We start from the raw sequence: 14741 nt of genomic DNA, 5'->3' as shown, positions 1-14741 counted from the left end.
GCGGGGTCAGGTGACGGGTGACCCCGCCTTCCTCGGCTAAGAAGTGTCAGGCTGCCGGGATTCCCGCAGTGTCTCCGGTGGAGACAGGATGAATGTGCTGAGCTGGAGGGAGAGATCACCCTTTGCTGGATCAGATCACCCATCGCTGGACCCCGGAGAGATGATCATCCATCGCTGGATAACAAGAGTGGATTACCACCGCTGGAATCCTTTTTTTTTTTTTTTTTTTTTTTTTTTATAAATGCCTTTTCTCAATGGTATGTGTGTGTGTGTGTGTGTGTGTTTGTTTTTAAAAATGTTTTACACTTTCTTTGTGAAATGGTAGGGGTACTTTTGTACCCCCTTACCATTTCAAACAGGGGGGGGCCGGGATATGGGGGTCCTGTTGTTAAAGGGGGCTCCCAGATTCTGATAAGCCTCCTGCCCGCAGACCTCCACAACCACCAGCCAGAGTTGTGGGGAGGAGGCCCTTGTCCTCATCAAAATGGGCACAAGGTGCTTTGGGGGGGACCCCAAAGCATCCTCCCAATGTTGAGGGCATGTGGCCTGGTATGGTTCAGGAGGGGGGGGTCACTCTCTCGCCTCTCCCTCTTTTTCTGTGGCCTGCCAGGTTGAGCGCTCGGATAAAGGGTCTGGTATGGATATTTGGGGGGAACCCCACTTTTTTTTTTTTTTTTGACGCAGTGTTCCCCTTAATATCCATACCAGACCTGAAGGGCCTGGTAATTGAATTTAGGGGAACCCCACGCTTTTTTTAATTTTCTTTTTTATCAATGACTTTCAATGACTGTTCTCTGTATTACGGGGAGCCGACAATTCATTATAGCCGCTAGTACTTTTAAATTACCTTTTTTCTTGCAGAAATTCCACTTTGTGCAGGGACAGTTCTAAGCACGGGAAACATGTGCCCCTTTACAGGCATACTATAGACACCCCCCAGGTATGAAATTTAAAGGAATATTACACTTTTATTGTTTCACTTTAAGCATTATTAAAATCAGTGCTCCTAAAAAAAAAAAAAAAACTTTTTTTTGCATTGACACATATCCCCTGGGGCAGGACCCAGGTCCCCAAACACTTTTTAGGACAATAACTTGCATATTAGCCTTTAAAATTAGCACTTTTGATTGTGAACGTTCGAGTCCCATAGACTTTAATAGGGTTCTAAAGTTCGCACAAAGTTTAGGTGTGTTTGCAGGTTCTGGTGCGAACCGAACCGGTGGGCGTTTGGCTCATCCTTACTCAGCATTAGGGATGTTGTTGTGTTAAGTAGAATCTTTGTGTAATTTTGAACTGGTACATTTTTTAAGTGTAGCTCCAGTCAAAAAATCAATTTTTAAGCTTTTTGGAAAACATAGGGAAGGGTTATCACCCCTATATAATTTGTTTTGCCGTCCGTCTTTTTTCATCTCACTTTCTGTTGTCTCCTTCCGTTTGCAAGTAGGAGACGTTTGTAAGTTGGATGTTTGAAAGTAGGGGCCTGCCCTATATGCTCTGCAGAAATGGCGGAACAAGGTGTTGTTGTTTACACAACATTGTAAACCCTCAAAGTGACTCTTGGTGGGCACTGGAGTGCCCTGCTGTGAACGATTATATCAAGAATTATAATTACATGCCATTGTTGAACAGTGGTAGAAAAATTGGGCCTTTTGGTGGTTGTGGTGCTGGTGCCACAACACTATAAGTCCTCACAGTTGCTCTCAGTGGGCACAGGAACGGGCCCTCCTGTGAAATATTATATCAAGAATTGTAATTACATGCCCCTGTTAAACAGGGGCTGAACAATTGGGCCTTAGGCGCTGGTGCCACGACACTGCAACCTCTCCCATATACTCTAGTTGTAGTGCAGGAATGAGCCCTGCTGCAAAGCATTGCATCAAAATTTTTAATTAATCTCCCCTGTTAAACAGGGGCAGAAAAATTGGGCTGGTGGCATCACCCAGAACCAAAAATGTTCTTCCAACATATCAGCGGAGGAAGAAGAGGATAGACAATCAACATAACAGGACAGTCACTCAGCATCAGCATGAGCAGTCTTGAAGGGATGTGATCTTTAAAAAAAAATTATTCGGTTACATCAGCTTCAGGTGCTTGGTAGCTGTGGGTTATCCAAGACTAATTCATCTTGATGAAGGTCAGTCGATCAACTGAGTCGGTGGTCAGGCACACCCTGTGATCGGTAACAAAGCCACCAGCAGCACTGAAGGTGCGTTCCGAAAGAACGCTGGATGCAGAACAGGCCAGTAGCTCAATTGCATACTGTGCAAGCTCTGGCCAGTGATCCATCCTCAAGACCCAGTAAGCCAGAGGATTTTCGGTGGGAAAGGTGTCCAAGTCTGACCTTGCCCCTAGGTATTCCTGCACCATGTAAATTAGACGCTGGCGATGGTTGCTGGATCCGATCATACCTTGGGGATGCGGACTAAAAAATTGTCTGAACGCATCGGTCAGACGGCCACCTTCTCCACCACTCCTTCTGACCGATGCCTCAGCAACACGTTGTCCAGGACCAGGAGTTTGTAACCTCCCAGTCTCTGGGAATGCATTGCACAGACCTTTCTGCAAGGCCTCCCGGAGATGTCTCATCCTCTGCTCCCTCTGCGATGGCAAGATAAGGTCGGCAACCTTACCCTTTTCCCGTGGATCAAGGAGAGTGGCCAGCCAGTAATAGTCCCTCACCTTGATTAGAAGAATACGAGGATCCTTCCGCAGGCTTTGCAGGATCAGGGAGGCCATGCAGCGTAGGTTAGCTGAGGCTCTTGGTCCAGAGTCCTCTGGGTCACTAAGGACAACATGATCCGCAGCTGCCTCCTCCCAGCCACGTACAAGTCCACGTGTTTCTTGGGACTGTAAATCATCCCTACAAGACTGCTGCTGATGCTGAGTGCCAGCCTCCACCTCCATGCTGACACAATCATCCTCCTCCTCCTCCTCCTCCTCCTCTTCCTGTGTGATGGGTGGGACAGCAGGAACACTGTCTGGATAAAGGGGGCCTTGAGGGGCAAGGAAGTCCTCCTCTCCCTGCCTCTGTTCTGCCTCAAGTGCCCTGTCCATTATTCCACGCAGCGTATGCTCCAACAGGTGGACAAGAGGTAAAGTGTCACTGATGCATGCACTGTCACTGCTCACCATCCTTGTGGCCTCCTCAAACGGTGACAGCACAGTGCATGCATCCCTGATCATGCCCCACTGGCGTGGTGAGAAAAAACCGAGCTCCCCTGACCCTGTCCTGGTGCCGTAGTCACACAGGTACTCATTTATGGCCCTGTCAGGAAGATCCTTGTCACCGGCATCCGAGCGGCGTAAGATGCAGAAGATCTTCTGTGCGGTAAGAAGAGCGTTATCGCGGTTGGCGGTGCATGCGTGCGCGCACACGGGAGCGCGTGCGCGGGAGCGCGCGCAGCCGTTTGACGCAATTGGCGCCACTAGCGCTATTTAAAGTGGATCCTTGCTTTACTTCCTTACTGCCCGATCAACAGCGTTCCCATGTACTCTGGTATCCTGTATCTGAATTCACCTGATCCGTATCCTGATCCGTATTGAACCCAGCTTGTTCCTGACTTCGCTGTTTGCTGCCTGCCCCCGACTTTTGGCTTTGTACCCGACTACTCTTCTGGATTTCGCTTCTGTACCTGATCTGCTCGCCTGTGCCTGACCTGAACCGTTGTACTACTCCGTTACCTGCCAGTTTCCTGTTTACCGCTGCTGGACTACAGGACACCTCCCAGTTCACCACCGTACCCTGCTGTTGTCTCCTCTGTGCCCTGTTGCCTCTTATCTCTTGCTGCGGACTACAGGACTTCTTCCACTACCCGCTATATCCTGTTTGCACCTGCACCCGCTGTTGGACTACAGAACTCCTCCCGTTGTCCGTTGTATCCTGCGGCCACTTGCACTCTGCTGTCGGACTACAGGAATCCTCCAGCTGTCTGCTGTACCTTACCATCACCTGCACTCCGCTGCTGGACTACAGGACACCTCCCACCATCAACGGTCTCCTGCTTCCTACATCAACCATCCAGTCAGGCACTTGTGCTCCTCTGTGCTCCCGAGCCCCTGTCATCACTACCAGGGCCTCCCAAGTCAGAGGTCTACGAGAGGCCGCTCCCTGCATTCGGGGCTCTGCCTTAAGCTACGTGACAGTATCGGGCAGCCATGTCTGAGCCCACGCAGGGAGATTCTGCTATGGATGATTCATGCCGTCATCTTGCTGGACTTACCCAGGCTGTTAAATCCCTACAAGAGGGCTATTCCCGGTTGGAAGAGCATGTCCAGGTCTTATCTACCACAGGCCCTACCGTGCCGGGAACTTCTTCTGCACCATCAGTGGTTATGATGCCCCCTGAGCCTAAGGTCCCAACTCCGGAGAGGTTTTCGGGAAATCGCAGCAAGTATAGGGCTTTCCGCAATGCCTGTGAACTATTTTTTGCACTCCAACCCAGAACTTTCTCCCTTGAATCCACTAAGGTGGGTTTTGTCATCTCCCTCCTACTGGGTGAGCCCCAGGCATGGGCCCACCGCCTCTTGGAGCAAAAGGACACATGCCTTAACAACCTGAGTACCTTCTTCCAAGCGATGGGTTTGCTCTATGAGGATCCACAACAAGCGGCCACTGCGGAAGCAGCGTTATATTCACTTCAGCAAGGCCGTAGAACGGCAGAGGACTATGCATCCGAATTCCGGCGCTGGAGTTCCGATACTACCTGGAACGATGCCGCTCTACGTTATCAGTTTCGCATGGGACTCTCTGAACCCTTAAAGGATGAATTGGCCCGGGTTGGTATTCCAGCAATGCTTGAAGCCCTTATTAATCTGTCCATCCAGATTGACAGACGCCTGAGAGAATGGAGAGCAGAACGCACTACCGGTCCTTCACGACCAGTCTGGATGTTACCCCGTGTTCCCAACCCTCCTGCACATTCCGCAGCTGACACTCCTGAGCCCATGCAACTGGGCTTACTTAGACCTACTCTCACTACCGAAGAACGACAACGCCGGCAGCTCAACAATCTGTGTCTTTACTGTGGGGGGTCCGGACACTACGTGAGATCCTGTCCCGCCAAACTCCGTGAGCACCCTTCTTTGTCTACTACTGTTTTACCTGCTGTGCTTAGTAATGCCACTCACCTGGCTATTCCTGTTTCTCTTCAGCTTCCAGGAGGGAATACTCAAGTCACCGCGATAATTGATTCAGGAGCGTGCAGTGGGTTCATGGACTTGTCTTTTGCCCGAAAATTCCGAGTCCCCCTACGGCCCAGGGCGAAGGGATTGACTGTACACCTTGCCGACGGATCGGCTATCAAATCCGGGCCGGTGACACAAGAGACGCTTCCTTTGACTGCCACTATTTCCGGTAACCATCAGGAACTACTCTGCCTGGACATTATTGAGTCTCCCCTTTTCCCTATTATACTGGGCATGCCTTGGCTTCGGGCACACAACCCGCAAATTGACTGGTCCACCGGGAACATTAACTTTCCTTCTCCCTATTGCCGTCAGCACTGCCTGCAAGAAGCAATTAAGGTCTCGCCCCACTTAATGTGTATGGAGATCGATGTTGAAACTCGCCAGTGTGTTCCAGAGGCCTACCATAGTTTCTTGGACGTGTTCAGCAAGAAGGGGGCGGAAACGCTTCCCCCTCATAGACCCTATGATTGTCCGATTGAGATCCTCCCCGGAGCTGAAATCCCTTTCGGGAGGATTTTCCCCTTAACGGAAGTGGAACTTGAGACTCTCAGGACTTACATTGATGACAATCTGAAAAAGGGGTTCATACGCCCTTCTACCTCCCCAGCAGGAGCAGGAATCTTTTTTGTAGAAAAGAAGGACCATTCCCTGCGCCCTTGTGTTGACTATCGGGACTTAAATAAAGTTACAGTCAAGAACCGGTACCCATTGTCTTTGGTGCCCGAATTATTTCAGCGACTCGGATCAGCCGTTATCTTCACAAAACTGGATCTTCGCGGAGCCTACAATTTGGTCCATATCTGAAGCGGGACAAATGGAAGACTGCCTTCCGCACCCGCTTCGGACACTTTGAATATCTCGTAATGCCCTTTGGGCTATGCAACGCTCCTGCGACCTTCCAGCATTTTGTGAATGATATTTTCAGAGACTATCTTGACCTGTTTGTCATAGTATATCTGGACGACATCTTGATCTTCTCCCCCTCTCTGCCCGTTCACAGGGAACACGTTAGAAAGGTTCTTACTCTGCTTTGTCAACACGGCTTGTACGCGAAACCTGAGAAGTGCGAGTTTGAACGTCGCAGCATTCAGTTTCTGGGGCTGATTATTTCGGTGGATGGAATCAAGATGGATCCACAAAAAGTTTCCGCCATCCTGGATTGGCCAGCTCCTACAGATAAGAGAGGAATCCAACGTTTTGTGGGGTTTGCGAATTTTTATCGCAAGTTCATCAAGGGTTTCTCTACTATCATCGCCCTGATCACAATATTGACCAGACAGGGTATCAAGTTCCAGTGGACTCCGGAAGCTCAGGCTGCTTTCACCTTCCTTAAAGAACAATTTGTGTCAGCATCTGTCTTAAAGCACCCTAATTCTGCGCTACCCTATATCCTAGAGGTGGATGCATCTGAGATTGTAGTGGGGGCAGTACTCTCTGAGACAGGGCCCTAAGGCCTTATTGGATCTGGTGGCATTCTTCTCGCTCAAATTGTCTGAAGCGGAGAGGGATTATGACGTCGGGGACAGGGAGCTACTCGCTATCAAAGCTGCACTTAAAGAATGGCGCTATCTTCTGGAGGGAGCAGCTCATCCCATTCTGGTATACACTGACCACAAAAACTTAGAATACTTGAAGACTGCTAAGAGGCTGAAGCCGCGTCAGGCCAGATGGGCACTTTTCTTTACGAGATTTTCCTTCCACATTACCTATAGGCCGGGTCAAAAAACACCAAACCCGACGCGCTGTCTCGGATGTTCAGCGAAACCGTAGTCTTTCAACCAACAGATACCATCCTTGCACCCGGAAAGTTCCTTATGCTCCAGGAAGATCTATTGTCTCAACTCAAGCAGGCCTCATCATCGACTTCGCACCCATCAAACACCACTCTACACTCCAGCAATGATTTGTTGTGGCATGAAAATAAGATCTACGTGCCTCAACAACTACGGGTTGCTGTTCTTAAATCTTGCCACGACCACAAACTGGCCGGCCATTTTGGGGTACACAAGACCGCCGAACTCCTCCAACGCACCTTCTGGTGGCCTCAGCTGCTAAGAGATTGCAAGCTTTATGTTGAATAATGCATCACCTGTACCCAGAACAAGGGTAGCAAGACCAAAGCCTGGGGGTTGCTGAAACCACTCCCTATTCCGAAAAGGCCTTGGAAAATTATTTCCATGGACTTTATTGTTGAATTACCACCGTCAGAAGGCCACACCACTATCTTTGTGGTGGTTGACAGATTTTCCAAGATGGCTCACTTTCTGCCCATGAAGGGTACACCTTCTGCCCCTGAGACCGCAAGGATCTTCATTAAGGAAATAGTAAGGCTCCACGGTATACCTGCAAACATTGTTGACGATCGTGGGGTGCAATTTACATCTAAATTTTGGAGAGCTTTGTGTGAGTCCCTGAAGATTGACCTTTCGTTCTCTTCTGCTTACCACCCCCAGACCAATGGCCAGACCGAACGAACAAACCAGACCCTCGAGCAATATTTGCGATGTTATTCTTCCTTTTCGCAAGACGATTGGGTATCCCTTTTACCACTTGCCGAGTTCGCCTACAACAACTCCGTTCATTCTGCAACGAATCAATCTCCCTTTTTTGCGAACTATGGTTTTTACCCTCTGTTCTTATCAAACAACATTCCAGAATGTACGGTTCCGGCGGCTCAAGAAACTTTGAACTTTTTCTGCACCAATAACAAGCTGCTTCAAGAGACGATGGCAAGGACCTAAGAACGCAACAAGGCGGTTTTTGACAAAAAGAGGAGAGGGGAGCTCGATCTAAAACCCAGGGATTTAGTCTGGCTGTCTACCCTGAATTTGAAATTGGCATGCCCATCCAGAAAACTGGGCCCAAAATTTGTGGGTCCCTTCCCAGTAACAAGGAAAATTAATAATGTGGCCTATGAACTGAAACTACCGGAGTCGTTTCAAATCCACCCAGTGTTCCATGTGGCCCTTCTAAAACCCTCCAGGATCCCTTCACCAATCGGAATGTTGGTCCCCTTGAACCTGTGCTTATTAACGGTGAGGAAGAATTTGAGGTTGAAGCGATTTTAGATTGCAGAAAGAGATGCAACCAAGTCCAATATCTGGTGAAGTGGAAGGGGTATGGGCCAGAAGAGAACTCCTGGGAACCAGAGACTGGTATCCACGCCAAGAGGTTGGTTCTGGCCTTCAAGAGATCTCACCCGGGTAAGATGTCCCAGTTGGGCATCCTTAGGCTGCCCATTGGAGGGGAGCAATGTCAGGAAGATCCTTCTCACCGGCATCCGAGCGGCGTAAGACGCAGAAGATCTTCTGTGCGGTAAGAAGAGCGTTATCGCGGTCGGCGGTGCGGCCGTTTGATGCAATTGGCGCCAATAGCGCTATTTAAAGTGGATCCTTGCTTTACTGCCTTGCTGCCCGATCAACAGTGTTCCCGTGTACTCTGGTATCCTGTATCTGAATTCACCTGATCCGTATCCTGATCCGTATTGAACCCGGCTTGTTCCTGACTTCGCTGTTTGCTGACTGCCCCCGACTTTTGGCTTTGTACCCGACTACTCTTCTGGATTTCGTTTCTGTACCTGATCTGCTCGCCTGTGCCTGACCTGGACCGTTGTACTACTCTGTTACCTGCCAGTTTCCTGTTTACCGCTGCTGGACTACAGGACACCTCCCAGTCCACCACTGTACCCGGCTGTTGTCTCCTCTTAGCCCTGTTGTCTCTTATCTCTTGCTGCGGACTACAGGACTTCTTCCACTACCCGCTATATCCTGTTTGCACCTGCACCCGCTGTTGGAATACAGAACTCATCCCGTTGTCCGTTGTATCCTGCGGCCACTTGCACTCTGCTGTCGGACTACAGGAATCCTCCCGCTGTCTGCTGTACCTTACCATCACCTGCACTCCGCTGCTGGACTACAGGACACCTCCCACCATCAACGGTCTGCTGCTTCCTACATCAACCATCCAGTCAGGCACTTGTGCTCCTCTGTGCTCCCGAGCCCCTGTCATCACTACCAGGGCCTCCCGAGTCAGAGGTCTACGAGAGGCCGCTCCCTGCATTCCGGGCTCTGCCTTAAGGTACGTGACAGGCCCTCTGCTGCATGTGCAGCCGCTGCAGCATGGCCAACGTTGAGTTCCGCCTGGTGGGTATGTCACATATAAGGCGTTTCTTGGGCAGGTTCACCTCTTTTTGGAGCTCAGCCAGCCGAGCACAGGCATTAAATGATCGGCGGAAATGCACATAGACTTTCCTGGCCTGCTTCAGGACATCCTGTAAGCCCGGGTACCTGCCCAAGAACCGCTGCACCACCAGGTTAAGCACGTGAGCCACACAGGGCACATGGGTCAGCTGTCCCTGTCGGAGGGCAGAGAGGAGGTTGGTGCCATTGTTGCAAACCACCATTCCTGGCTTAAGCTGGCATGGTGTCAACCACCTCTCGGCCTGCCCCTGCAGAGCTGACAAAATATTTGCCCCAGTGTGGCTCCTGTCCTCCAAACAAACCAGCGCAAGCACGGCATGGCATTGTTTTGCCTGCGTACTTGCGTAGCCCCTGGAACGCCTACGGATCGCTGCTGGTTCTGAGGACAGAGCACTGGAAGAGGCCATGGAGGAAGAAGAAGAGGAGGAGAGAGGTGTGTCACAACCAATAGTAGCATTTTGGAGGCGTGGTGGTGGAACAACCTCCAACACTACTGCACCTTGTCCTGCATCCTTCCCAGCTGCCAGAAGAGTGACCCAATGGGCCGTGAAAGACAGGTAACGTCCCTGTCCATGCCTGCTGGACCATGAGTCAGCGGTAATATGCACCTTACCGCTGACTGCCCTGTCCAGCGAGGCAAGGACATTGCCTTCCACATGCCGGTAGAGAGCCGGATTCACCTTCCGTGAGAAAAAGTGGCGTTTGGGGACCTGCCACTGAGGAACCGCACATTGTACAAACTTACGGAAGGAGGCCGAGTCTACCTACTGAAAAGGCAGCAGTTGAAGTGCTAGCAATTTAGCCAAGCTAGCATTCAACCACTGGGCATGTGGATGGCTGGGAGTGAACTTCTTCCGGCGGTCCAGCAGCTGGGGCAGGGACATTTGCCTGCTATAATCGGATGTGGGTGTACTGCTAGCAGAGTGCTCGGAAGCACTTGGCTGTGACACACAATTCTACACCTTCATTCCTCTCAGAGCAGGTTTCAGAGAGGACTGAAGGTCTAGTGGGGTTGGAGATGCCAGCTGATGAGGAGCAGGGAGAGGTCCGCTTTGTTCTTCGGTGTGGGTCTTTGAAGTATGCTTGCCAACAAGCTGCATGGCAGGTCAACATATGTCTGGTCAAGCATGTGGTGCCCAAGCGGCTGATCTTTTGGCCACTCGAGATACGCTTGAGACATATGTTGCAAATAGCAGCGGTGCGATCTGATGCACTCGTCTCAAAAAAGGCCCACACCAAAGAACTTTTATAATAACGCGCAGAGTCAGCGCCCTGCACAGGCGGAGCTCTGCGGTGTGATTCAGGCGGTGTGCTGCCCCTAAGCTGGCCCCTGGAGGGCATCCTGCCTCGTTGGACATGTGCCTCCTCCTCTTCCTCCTCCTCCTCCTCTCTCCTACCAGGCACCCACGTGGAGTCAGTGCCCTCATCATCCCCTCCCTCTTCATGTCTGGAGCAAACCTGGCAGTATGCTGCAGCTTGTGGAACATGACTGCCAGATTGCTGTCCTTGAGCATCCCCTTTCTCTGCGCTCATCTACTGCCTTCCTCTAGCTGAGTATCATCATCAGAGCCTACAAAACACTGGGCATCCTCCTGGAGCATGTACCCAACACTGTGCTCAAAGAGTTCAGGAGACTCCTCAGGAGGACGTGGTGGGTCTAGAGAAGGAGTCACTGATGATGACATTGAGAGGAGGGAAGACGATGCGTTGGCTACTGCTTTGCTAGTACCCCGAGCCTGGGTGAGAGAGGATGAGGAGGATGAAGAGGGCTTGGTCATCCACTCTACCAAGTCTTCGGCATGTTGTGGGTCCAGCTGCCGAAAAGAAGGACAAGCATGTCCCATGGCCACGTGCTGATGATGACGATGCACCACGTCCCCGACCAGCACTGTTGTCTCTAGACACAGAGCCTGCTTGCCCTCTTTTATCGGCTCGCGCCTGTCTGCCTCTCCTTGTTGGCCTTCCAGACATGGTAATGGCCTGAAGGGAGATGGGAAAACCAGCAATTGGGTAGTGTATATTGTGCTGGGGGCACACAACACCCACTAACTCCTGCAGTTGGCAGATGGCTCAATTGGAGAAGAGCTATATAGGTGGATCTAACGGTGTATACTGTGGTCAGGGCACGCAGACAACAGGCACAATCTCCTACAACTGACTTCAAGCTCTATTACAAAAGAGCAATATAGCTAGCTATGTAGATGGATATAACGGTGTATACTGCGGTCAGGGCACGCAGACAGCACGCACAATCTCCTACAACTGACTGCAAGCTCTATTACAAAAGAGCAATATAGCTAGCTATAAAGGTGTATACTGCGGTCAGGGCACGCAGACAGCATGCACAATCTCCTACAACTGACTGCAAGCTCTATTACAAAAGAGCAATATAGCTAGCTTTATAGGTGGATATAGGGCCTCATCCCCACAACCCTGGCCAGTGGTTGTGGGGATCTGCAGGCGGGGGGCTTATCAGAATCTGGAAGCCCCCTTTAACAAGGGGACCCCCATATCCCAGCCCCCCTGTTTGAAAAGGTAAGGGGGTACAAAAGTACCCCTACCATTTGACAAAGAAAGTGTAAAAGAATGTTAAAAAAGACAAACACACTTTTGAAAAAGTATTTTATTAAAAATAAAAAAAATAAAAAAGATTCCAGCGGTGGTAATCCATTCTTGCTATCCAGCAATGAATGATCATCTCTCTGGGGTCCAGCGATGGCTGATCTGATCCAGCGAGGGGTGATCTCTCCCTCCAGTCTAGCGCAGCCCAGTCCATCCATCCTCTATCTCCACTGGCGGAGACACTGCGGGGATCCCGGCAGCCTGACATTTCTTATATGAGGAGGGCGGGGCCACCCGTCACCTGACTCTGACCCCCTCTGATGCAGGGAGGAAAGCCTGGCTTCCCCAATGACGCGTGGGTGACCCCGCCTCCCTCTGATGTAACGCAGATTTACGTTACAGTTCTAAGCACAGGAGACATGCGCCCCTTTACAGGCATACTATAGACACCCCCCAGGTATGAAATTTAAAGGAATATTACACTTTTATTGTTTCACTTTAAGCATTATTAACCACTTGCCGCCCGCCCTATTACAAATAGACGGCGGCAAAGTGGTTTCATAATCCTAACCGGACGTCATATGACGTGATCAGGATTATGAGCCGCTGCGCGCCCCCGGGGGCGCGCATCGCGGCGATCGTTGTTGCGGGGTGTCAGTCTGACACCCGGCAACTACGATCTCGGTAAAGAGTCTCCGACGGAGACTCTTTACCACGTGATCAGCCGTGTCCAATCACGGCTGATCACAGTGTAAATGGGAAGAGCCGGTGATCGGCTTTTCCTCACTCGCGTCTGTCAGACGCGAGTAGAGGAGAGCCGATCGGCTGCTCCTCTGACAGGGGGGGTCTGTGCTGATCGATTATCAGCACAGCCCCCCCGAGGATGCCCACACTGGACCACCAGGGACGCCACCAGACCACCAGGGATGCCCAGCAGAGGTAATCCTCCCTAGACCACCAGGGATGCCAGTCAGGCACAATGGATGCCAATCAGTGCCCATAATGGATGGCAATCAGTGCCCACAATGGGCATCACTGATTGGCATGCATTATTGTTTGGCACTGATTGGCATCCATTAGTACAGTATAACACCTGTGTTGCTAATGAGTGCCCACCTGTGCCGCCTATCAGTGCCCACCTGTGCCGCCTATCAGTGCCCACCTGTGCCGCCTATCAGTGCCCACCCATGCCCATCTGTGCCGCCTACCAATGCCCATCTGTGCCGCCTACCCATGCCCATCTGTGCCGCCTACCCATGCCCATCTGTGCCGCCCCTCCATGCCAATACGTGCCAGCTATCAGTGCCAATTTGTGCCACCTATCAGTGTCCATCCGTGTCGCCTATCAGTGCCGCCTATCAGTGTCCATCAATGCCACCTCATCAGTGCCACTTCATTGGTGCCCATCAGTGCCGCCTTATCAGTGCCCATCAGTGTAGCCCCATCAGTGCCCATCCGTGAAGGAGAAAACGTACTTATTTACAAAGTTTTGAAACTGAAACAAAAAAAAACATTTTTTTTTCAAAATTTTCGGTATTTTTTATTTGTAGCACAAAAAATAAAAACCGCAGAGGTGATCAAATACCACCAAAAGAAAGCTCTATTTGTGGGAAAAAAATGATAAAAATTTCATTTGGGTACAGTGTAGCATGACCGCGCAATTGTCATTCAAAGTGCGACAGCGCTGAAAGCTCAAAATTGGACTGTGCAGGAAGGTGTTTAAGTGCCCTGTATTGAAGTGGTTAAAATCCGTGCTCCCGAAAAAACTGCAGTTTTAAAACTTTTTTTTTGCATTGATACATGTCCCCTGGGGCAGGACTCAGGTCCCCAAACACTTTTTAAGACAATAACTTGCATATTAGCCTTTAAAATTAGCACTTTAGATTTTTCCCATAGACTTGAACAGGGTGTTTTGCGGCTTTTCGAATTTCCCGCGAACACCCCAAATTGTTCCGATCAGGCGAACAGGCAATGTTCGAGTTGTACATGAGTTCGACTCGAACTCGAAGCTCATCTCTACTTAAAATCACTGCACATCCTCCTGCAGCATGTATCCGATACTATGGTCAAACAGTTCAGGTGACTCCTCCGGACATGATGGTGGGGCTAGGAGTGACTGTTGACATGGAGCTGATGGAATAGGCCTCTTTGGCAGCTGCATTGGCTGGCAAACTACTCCTGGGTGAGAGAGGATGAGGAGGATGAGGACGGCTTTTTATCCATTTCACCAACTTTGCATTTTGTGGCTTAATAACATGGCCAGCTGCAGAAAAAAAGGCCACGCATGCCCCACGGCCACATGCTTAGGATGCACCACCTCCACGACCAGCACTGTCGACTGTAGGCACAGAGCCTACTTGCCCTCTTTTAGTGGCCTGTGAGCTTCTGCCTTTCCTGGGTGGCCTTCCAGACATGCTGTAAATTTTGTTTAGCAAAACCACACTACACTGTATTGTGTACTGTGTACACCACCAGGAAATTAGTAGCAACTGCACTAGGGGTACATGGTACTGTGTACACCAACAAAAGTGTAATAACAACTATGGGTACTGAAAAGTGTAGAAACATCTAAAATCTAGTATTCTTGTATCTCACTGAGGCGTTTCTGGGTGTATAGCAAAGTATTTGTGTAATATGTCAGTGTCCTCTCTCTCTCCTAGAGAGTGTGTAAAGGAGAAATGTATTTGTCTTTATCCAAGGCTGCATTTCCAACTTTTAGGAATTTGTTTCTTAGTAGAAATTTAAGATTTCTTTGTTCGTACGATACTTCCAGAAAGGTTGTTTATTGTTCAG

The sequence above is a fragment of the Lithobates pipiens genome, unplaced genomic scaffold (assembly GCF_037356315.1).
Source record: "Lithobates pipiens isolate NorthernLeopardFrog02 unplaced genomic scaffold, aLitPip1_a1.2 Scaffold_19, whole genome shotgun sequence".
Classification (NCBI taxonomy): Eukaryota; Metazoa; Chordata; class Amphibia; order Anura; family Ranidae; genus Lithobates; species Lithobates pipiens.
The sequence above is the reverse complement of the archived record's forward strand: the minus strand, read 5'-3'. Positions refer to the sequence as shown.